At 37.4% G+C, this 10,338-nt stretch overlaps 1 long non-coding RNA gene across 1 annotated transcript; it reads right to left on the bottom strand.

Annotated features, from left to right (window-relative positions):
- Positions 1-781: 781 nt before the first annotated feature.
- Positions 782-9,827, bottom strand: LOC106073020 (uncharacterized). The gene is made up of 2 exons (XR_008775165.1): positions 9,467-9,827; positions 782-3,609 (listed from the first exon to the last, which is right to left on the bottom strand). It is a non-coding gene; the product is annotated as an uncharacterized LOC106073020 (long non-coding RNA).
- Positions 9,828-10,338: the final 511 nt, after the last annotated feature.

Genomic DNA, 10,338 nt, shown 5'->3' on the forward strand with positions numbered 1-10,338 from the left:
CTTAGCAGGATATCAAGAGAGAGGACTGTCCATTCTTTTATGTTTCAGCTTTCTTTTATTTAGACGATTCTTACTGCCTCCGCTAGACCCTGAAGAATGACTTTTGATAGTGAGTCTTGTGTTACAATATGACCAAACCAGCTCAGCTTTTGTCTCTTCACAATATTAAAGAGTGCTTCTTTTTTTTCCCAACCAGAGTGTTGACTTGTAAAAGTAGAAACTCATGAATCCATGTATCTGCTACCCAGCATTTTTCTGTTACATTGACTCTCAAAGGCTTGAATTCTTCTTTCAGCCTCAGCGTTCAGTGTCCAATGTTCACAAACATAGATATACAGAGACGAGTAGCAAGAAATACAGTTTTTAATTTTACTGTAAGGCTGATGTTACTTTCTCTTCCAGATATAGTATACGAAATAACATAAATAAATTAAAATTATAGCTTTTATATAGCACTACCTTCATGCTTATAGCATGCTCAGAGCTCTATGGTCCAATCTCATTTGTGGACCTGGGGGGTATCTGAGAGTAGGTTATCCGTGCTGCCTTTAGGCATTCAGTAATCGCAAACTCTGCTCGAGTCGGGTGTCGAACTTCAAGCCCCCTTCATTGGTAGCCAAGCCAAGCCAAGTTCAAGCGTACTTAGCCTCTCGACCACATGTGCAAAATCTCAGCTTGGTGCGAGATTGGGTACAGGGAAATAACGTGTACAAACTTTTTACCAGACTGACAGATAGTGAGTTGATATAAGCTTTGTAAAAACAACAACAACAAAAAAAAAGAGCTTTCAATAACAATGTATTCTTGAAATCATCTAATATTAATATTAGTATTGCTGTAATTGTGGTTACGATGCGGGTACATTTAATCATGTTTGAAATCATCTGACACATGCGACACAGCCCAGTACGTACTGATCAAGGGACGTGGGACAGACCAACAGGAATGTGCTGGTATGAATACAATATGTGAATATCGCCCCTGATATGGTCATGGGATCGTGTAAAAGGGACTGGCGTTTCAGTGATTTTTCAAGAAGGCTTTGATAGACCCGATACGTAAAGGACGAGTGAGTCAGATGATTCTGTCTATTTGTTCACAGTGAAGTCAGTCCTGTACAGTGAGTCCCCGAGTGAAGCAGTGAGAATCGAGTTCGAGATTGATCGACTAGTAAAGTTCAGTACAGCGATTACATTCCGACTTTTCGTTTAACTAAGAGTAAAGTATTTGATTATTTATTACACTCATTAAAGTATGGCGTCATTTAGAGCAGAGTTGTCAAGTTCTTGAGTTGGTTGTGTTGAGCAGTGACTGCAGACAGCCTGATTAAAGAGTCGTAATACTATGTTTTCTAAGCTTGCATTTTAAATACTAGGTTTATCTGAAAAGAACAGGATTTTCGCCAATGTCAAAATCTCTGGTGGGACAAACTTATAGTAATGTCCAGTACATGATGCGATAGTTTAATCGTTAGGATATGTTTAAAAAAAAAAAAAGACTATCTAATTCTTTCAGTCAGAAACAAACTACAGCAGCATACCCAATAGCAATTTTTTACACTGCCCAGCTAGCTTTCTCCTAGCAATCTTTTAGTCAGCTACTTCCAGGGCCGGATTTAATAAAGTGGAGGCCCCACTCTTTTTCGAAAGCTTGAATAAAAATCCATTTATTAATAGCAATACTTTTATTGCAGAACATGTGCCGAGCAGATTTTCGTTCTACGAAATATCATAGAAAAAAGTCTTGAGAACCAACAACGGCTAACGATCAGTTTCGTGGACTTCAAGAAAGCGTTTAATAGTGTCCACCGAGAATCACTATAGAAAATAGTTAGAGAATACGGCATCCCAGAAAAATTCGTCCAGATCCTACGACACCTTTACAGTCAGTCTAGTTGCTGCATTAAAACAGAAGAAGGAACAACAGAGTTTTTTAGTATCGAGACAGGTGTGAGACAGGGGTTATATCTAAAAGCATGCCATATTTCAGAAGAAAGAAATAGAACAACGGTATTTGTAAATTTAATCTCATTTTGTTACTTTAAAAAAAATTATTAAATATCCATATTTAGGTATAAATATGTATATTATTGGGGTTTACCGTATACGCAATACATTCAATCCGGAGCTGCTTTTGTATATTACGAGAACGCTTCGAGAGGACACTTCCTGACCACCAGACAATTTAACCAACTGTAAGATTCAAAGGATTGTTTGACAAAATGAGAACTAGAATGTTAAGAAAAACAACAACACGTAAAGTTGCTGACCCGTCCAAATATAGATGTATTTTCTCTCTGGTGGTGACCCGTTTCTTGTGGAAGACCTTGACCATAAACCTGCCCTCCCTTAAATCCGGCCCTGATCACGGCTACTAATTTCCTCCAATAAAGTGGGTCGGCATACAGACACAAAGAAAGTGTTCTAAAATATTTAAATAATACACACATGTTTGAAAATAGAACATAGAAATGGCAATGCACTCTCTGAAATGTTAAAAAAAAAACATCAGAACAGCTGTTGTCTTTTTTTTTTACCATACAATTATTGTGTAAAAGCAAACCAATAGGTTTCTCACATTGCCTTTATTACTTGTTGTCTGAGTGTCCGAATTTACTCCTGGATAAAAGATTTGTTCATCTTTCTAGATTGAAGGAAATACAATCGCGCAACAAGGTTTAGCTCATAACCATTATATGTCAAAATGCAATGCCAACGGCCAGGTATACATGTTAATACAACGTACAATGTTATGTAATAGGGACGCTAAGACTTAATTTCCCCCCAAGTTCAATACTTTTGGCTACAATGTACGTTGCTTATAGCCTTTCCAGGACTGCTGCATAAATCTTTCATTGAATTGTAGACTAGTTAAAAGTTATTCCACGACAAGCAACTCGTTGTCGTAATGGCGTCGATTTCTTTCACGACAACGGCCTCGCCAGCATTCTCTAAGCATGTTAAAGAAATGGGGAGTTCGTTTGATGTATATTATAATGCCGATAATGATCATAGCTAGCAAGAACATGCATGCTATAAGCACGCCTTTGTCAAAGTACTCTTCGCTGGAATGTGTCGCTGGGTTAGAGGGAGTCAAATACCTGTCGCTGGAATGTGTCGCCGGGGTAGTAGCCGTCATGCATACTACGTCGCTGAAGTCGGAACATTCGTCTTTGACCACTTCGTTGGGATCACACTCGCCGCATTGAAGGCATTCAAATTGTTTCTCGCTTTCTGACGTGGATCTGAAGTAACCATCAATGCAGCGAATGACCGCGTCTGTCGTGGAGGAGCAATGACTCAGCACTTTTTTGTGACTGTCTTGATCCGCTAGTGTGCAAGGTTTGCATGCCGTGCAGTTGTGGTTCTCGATATCCATAAAAGAGTTTTCAGGGCATGGGAGACAATTCGCTGCATTTGCATTGAGGTATTGCCCCTTTCGGCAATTTCCGGCACCGCAGGGCTCCCACGCGGTCTCGGCGTGTGTTAGGGCAGATTTTTGTGTCCAAAGCACACAGACTGCTAAACAAAAAAGAACATTCGTCCTGGCTGGCATGTTGAAAGTGCGTTTCTTTTCTAACTCATTTTACAGAAGACGTCACTGCTGAAGCTGTGAATAAAAAGAAAAAAAATATTACGGAATACGTCAAAATATAAACCACTTAATAATATCGTTTTCATTCAAAGAGGAAATATGAGAATGCTAAGTCTTTTGAAACACACTTCTTTTAAGATAAGGAGACCTTATTCCTCCCCCCCCCCAATATTACACTGTTAACATATTCTTTTGAAGCATTGGTTTATGTGTGGGGGATACAATTGGGTGGTCAAGCTGAAACTGGTACACCATGATTTTGCTAATAATTCGTAGATTATTTTTTTTTCCTTAGACTCTCCGTTCGGTAGTTGTTTTTTTTTTTATATTCTGTTTTTGTTTGTTTTACAAACCTGATAAAAACTTACTCTGTCTGTCTGGTACAAATGTTGCACGCATTATTTCTCCCATCCTCTGATCAAGTTGAAACTTTGCACAATAATTCATTGTCGATGACAACACGTGAATCCATCAAAAAATTAACCAATTAGTGGAAATTAATAAATTGTGTTTTATGTACAAAAAGTGAAATAAATATTGCCATATTGAAAGATGTGGCAGTATGTGTGATTTCCGAATGGGAAAGAAAAGGTAGGGGCGGGGCTGACACAACCTTTGATCTCCCCCCCCCTTTTAATGTTTAAAATATATTCAACCCTAACTAGAAGGTCTAAATATTCACTCTTCCCTAAAATGTATTTAGCGTTATTTTTTAAAACACATTTTACTTTTCGTGTAGTGGAAGTGGATGGTTGGGTTTATGAATGAAATTTAGTGATGGTTGGGTCCACAGATGATATTTAGTGATGGTTTGGCCACGAATGAGAATTTAGTGATGTTTGGGTCCATGAATGAAACTTAGTGATGGTTGGGTCCACAGATTAAATTTAGTGATGGTTGGCTCCATAGATGAAATTTAGTGATGATTTGGCTACGAATGAGAATTTAGTGATGTTTGGGTCCATGAATGAAACTTGGTGATGGTTGGGTCCACGGATGAAATTTAGTGATGGTTGGGTCCACAGATGAAATTTAGTGATGGTTTGGCTACGAATGAGAATTTAGTGATGATTGGGTCCACGAATGAAACTTAGAGATGGTTGGGTCCATAGATGAAATTTAGTGATGGTTTGACCACGAATGAGAAATTAGTGATGTTTGTATCCATGAATGAAATTTAGTGATGGTTGGGTCCACAGATTAAATTTAGTGATGGTTTGGCCACGAATGAGAATTTAGTGATGTTTGGGTCCATGAATGAAACTTAGTGATGGTTGGGTCCACAGATGAAATTTAGTGATGGTTGGGTCAATAGATGAAATTTAGTGATGGTTGGGTCCACAGATTAAATTTAGTGATGGTTTGGCCACGAATGAGAATTTAGTGATGTTTGGGTCCATGAATGAAACTTAGTGATGGTTGGGTCCACAGATGAAATGTAGTTATGTTTGGGTCCACAGATGAAATTTAGTGATGTTTGGGTCCACAGATAAAATTTAGTGATGTTTGGGTCCACAGATGAAATTTAGTGATGATTGGGTCCACAGATGAAATTTAGTGATGGTTGGGTCCATGAATGAAACTTAGTGATGGTTGGGTCACGAATGTGAATTTAGTGATGTTTGGGTCCATGAATGAAACTTAGTGATGGTAGGGTCCACAGATGTAATTTAGTGATGGTTGGGTCCACAAATTAAATTTAGTGATGGTAAGGCCACGAATGGGAATTTAGTGATGTTTGGGTCCATGAATGAAACTTAGTGATGTTTGGGTCCATGAATGAAACTTAGTGATGGTTAAGTTCATGAATGAAATTTAGTGATGTTTGTGTCCACAAATGAAATCTAGTGATATTTGGGTCCATGAATGAAACTTAGTGATGGTTGGGTCCATGAATGAAATTTAGTGATGGCTGGGTCCACAAATGAAATTTAGTGATGGTTGGGTCCATGAATGAAACTTAGTGATGTTTGGGTCCATGAATGAAATTTAGTGATGGTTGGGTCCATGAATGAAATTTAGTGACGTTTGGGTCCACAAATGAAATTTAGTGATGGTTGGATCCAGAAATGAAGTTTAGTGATGGTTGGGTCCACAAATGAAATTTAGTGATGGTTGGGTCCATGAATGAAATTTAGTGACGTTTGGGTCCAGAAATGAAATTTATTGATGGTTGGGTCCACAAATGAAATTTAGTGATGGATGGGTCCACAAATGACATTTAGTGATGTTTGGGTCCACAAATGAAATTTAGTGATGGTTTTGTTTATGAATGAAATTTAGTGATGTTTGGGTCCACAAATGAAATTTAGTGATGTTTGGTCATGAATGAAATCTAGTGATGTTTGGGTCCACAAATGAAATTTAGTGATGGTTGGGTCCACAAATGAAATTTAGTGATGGTTGGATCCAGAAATGAAATTTAGTGATGGTTGGGTCCAGAAATGAAATTTAGTGATGGTTTGGTCCAGAAATGAAATTTAGTGTTGGTTGGGTCCACAAATGAAATTTAGTGATGGATGGGTCCACAAATGACATTTAGTGATGTTTGGGTCCACAAATGAAATTTAGTGATGGTTTGGTTTATGAATGAAATTTAGTGATGTTTGGGTCCACAAATGAAATTTAGTGATGTTTGGTCATGAATGAAATCTAGTGATGTTTGGGTTCACAAATGAAATTTAGTGATGGTTGGGTCCACAAATGAAATTTAGTGATGTTTGGTCATGATCGAAATCTAGTGATGTTTGGTGTCCACAAATGAAATCTAGTGATGTTTGGGTCCAAAAATGAAATTTAGTGATGGTTGGGTCCAAAAATGAAATTAGTGATGTTTGGTCATGAATGAAATCTAGTGATGTTTGGGTCCACAGATGAAATTTAGTGATGTTTGGGTCCACAAATGAAATCTGGTGATGTTTGGGTCCACAAATGAAATTTAGTGATGGTAGGTCCGCAAATGAAATTTAGTGATGGTTGGGTCCACAGATGAAATTTAGTGATGGTTGGGTCCACAAATAAAATTTAGTGATGGTTTGGTCATGAATGAAATCTAGTGATGATTGGGTCCACAAATGAAATTTAGTGATGGTTGTTGCAATGATATTTGGTGGTTAACACGACTTTGTACTTCCAGAAGATATAACTGATGAACTAATATCCTAGTGTATGCCGAAGATTGCTGTCTATTAGAAGAAATTACAGAAATCATTCTTTTGAAATAAATTCTTTGTATCTTTAAGTAGAAATCGTGAAAAGATTAAAGACACACTATATGTCAATCTATTATGATTTTATAATGTTAATTAAATAGTAATTTTTTATAAAAGTAAAATTAGCATAAAGATTAAGCTTTTAAACTCAATAAGCTTATTTTGGACCCTGATTATATATATGAGGTCGTCTCTACGGAAGATATATTATTTTTAAAAGGCATAACTTCAAGAATTCTCCTACCGGAAACAAATTATCTCCCATTCACCAATTAACTCTTCTGTATAGAAACTATATCTTACTTGAATGTAAACAACTTTCTGTTTACATTTTCCTGACGTACCAGCGTGACAATGGTCAACAACAAAAAAAAATGTTGGTCTAATTACAAAAAAATAATGTTTACCATTAGAACAACATTGTGATACAGTTGGAAGTTTAAGGATAAAAGCAGTAGTTCACGCAACTACGTAGACCACATTGTGACCTGCATATTTTGTCACGTATAACGCGGACGAAACCGTTGTCCGCTTTCCTCATATCAAGACAAGTATTTTTGGACATATGTATATCCTTAGGGGCGGACTGGCTATATGGGCATTTGGACAAATGCCTGGTGGGCCGGCACCGTCAGCCCGATTTCAATAACATCACGGCCTTTAAAATGTTTTCTAATAGTCTCTTATTAAGCCCCCCCTTTCCCAAGCAACGTCACAATTGGCACTCGCTTTACAGTTGATAACAGATCGTTTATAGACTTGACAGTCAGTGGTGTAGCAACGATTGTGCGATGTAGCTCTGTGTGCCAGGGCTCATGTCCATGACACGGGAGGCAATAGGTTTATTTTTAACGCCAGGGCCGATTTTGACACCTGGTCCGCACCTGTATATGTTGTATGTCGTATACGTGGTGTATGTGTACATAGTGTATATGGTGTACTTGGTGTCAGAGGCGTAGTGAGGGAGCAAGATGCCCCGGGTGCAACCTTGGTAGGGGGGGGGCACACGCAGAGAGGCGCTTAAAAAAATAAAATTATTATAAATATTTTATTCTAATATTTTCTAAGTTAACTTTTATGGAGTGTGTGTGTGTGTATATTTGTGGTGACGGTGGGAAGAGGTTAGTGATTGGTTGTGAATGCTACAATGACACCACATAGGTAGTGTTGTTGTCCTTTGGTCTTAGGGGAGACGACTCCAGAGCGTGAGACTGAAAGGCTGTGTTACGGTAGTGAGTTAGGTTTTGTTAAAAAATATTATGACTAAAGTCTAGTACATTTATTTCATTGTATCACAAATTGATTTTGACCATTTTATAAATAAAGTTCTATTTAGTATTTTCCACAAGGAAATTATTTGAAAGTTAAGATATATTACGCTTACAATAGTTTAGTTGTCTACCAGCAGTTTGGTGGTACAAGTCAACGACCGGTAACAACACAACACCTACACCCGTTTAGTTGTAGGCCTATTAGTTGTCTGGATCTACAGAAGAACGACACAGTATTAACAGTGTTCGTATAAAAGTGTCAAATATCGAAATTAAACAAAATGATACCTGTTTACATGCAGTCATTGCCAGTCTTCTTTTAAGCTCTATCAATAATTTACGGGACAGGAAACTTTTATGAAATTTAAGAACAAAGAATTTGTTTTATGAGAGACAATGTGAAGCCGTGGTATCTTTTTTATAAATAGAAGATAAGCATGTCAGATAACTATTTTAAACTCTTATCATAAACAGGTCATCGGGGCGACACGTTATTCTCGTCACCACAAATTAGCTATGAAGTCATGCAGACTTACTGGGATGATTTCATAGTAATTCGGTAAGCCGAGTTACCGGAGAGAACCCCTGGATTAAACCGCTTTATCTTGTATTATAAATGTAATCTTTTTTTTTTTTAAGTGACAGTTACATACACTTCCACATAATCACCCCCACCCCAACATTGAATAGTATGAAACAATTTAGGGCAGTTTGGGCTTATAATCGATTATTTCCCTTAGTTTAAAAAATGGAAGAGGTTTGTGACTAAAAAGCATTTCAAGATACATGTATGAATTTCTGGATATATTAAATGTTAGGCACATACAATTGAATATATTATTTCGAATAAATTACTTGGGACCTACAGTTAGTGGACTGTCAATATAGTTCTCTTTCCATTAATATGGAATAGCTTCAAAAATAGGCCTATAGGGCCCGATTGGGGAAACAGGAAAACTGATAACACTTTCTTTTTTAACAGTTCAATTATACGTTTTTAGTCCCTTAAAGACATTTAAAAAATGCTATAAGAAACATATTTATTATTATAAACTTTTTTCTGTCAAAGTTATAATCGACTCGCTTCTGTCTTAAGGGCTACCCACCACAACGGAGACACTTCATTACTCAACATAGCCTTAGACGGCCACAGACCTGGTTTAGGCTGTATCTTCACAAAAAAGATAGTAGAAAGTCTCTAAAAATGAAACGACGCAATTAGTCATATAGTGGTGATCATTCGTTTCTATACTGTCAAATAAGACATTGACAAAGGTTTTTTTTTAAATCGTAATTAACATTATTGAATTATTTTACGATTTAAACGAGTATTAGAATAAACAAATAATTCAACCAAAGAGCTGATAAATAATATAATAAAAAGCTTACCATAAAGAGACAAATTGTACATTGGCTACAGTTAGTAAGTCACCTGTGATTGTCCATGCATGATTACATCAGGGGCCAGGCCTATGTGGCCTCTATAATAAGAAGATTGGATTATTATTGCGAACCTTGGCCTGCATGTTAGTAGTCAACGACATGGTCCAATACGCATTTCAAACCCTGATATGATCTCAAGTTTAGGAGGAACACTCAGTGTTTTTTTTTTGTCAGGTTGGAATCTTATCGTAAATAGTTACACACATACCCACACATGAACACATTCTTGACGCAGGTACGAACATAGTAGGCGGCGTCACTATAGAGCAGGTAGCAGTGGGGTAGATACAATAGACGGGATAGGGGGGAAGGCGTTGATCTAGTACAGTGATGCCCAAAATACGGCCCGCGGGCCAGATCCGGCCCGCGACATGGTTTCATCCGGCCCGCCAAAACTTCGGTGTATAAAATTAAAGTGGTTGAAAAATGTATTTTTTACCTACTTTAATGCTCTAATTTTTATCTAATGGGTTTGTACCATGACCTTTAACATTTGTGCGTTTATGAGATGGGACTCTGAATGTAGAATCTACAATGAAAAGTGAGAGGTCCTACCGTCCTTTACTTGTTAGCGAAACATTATACAAAGCCAACAAGTAATTGTTCCTTAAAAGTGTGGCTGAAAAGCATTTAAACTGCATTCATGGTTTGAGCAGCGAATAAACTAGTGTTAAACTACGGGCACTAGCTAGGCATGTTTCTACTTTCTATTAGTTTCAGGTGAATTACATTTCATTTCTGTATCTTGCTGTATCTTTTTGTTGATGTGGCCCGCGACACGAATTTTGGAAATTAAAATGGCCCGCAGGATGAGTAAT

Source organism: Biomphalaria glabrata, chromosome 16, assembly GCF_947242115.1.
Source record: "Biomphalaria glabrata chromosome 16, xgBioGlab47.1, whole genome shotgun sequence".
Taxonomy (NCBI): domain Eukaryota; kingdom Metazoa; phylum Mollusca; class Gastropoda; family Planorbidae; genus Biomphalaria; species Biomphalaria glabrata.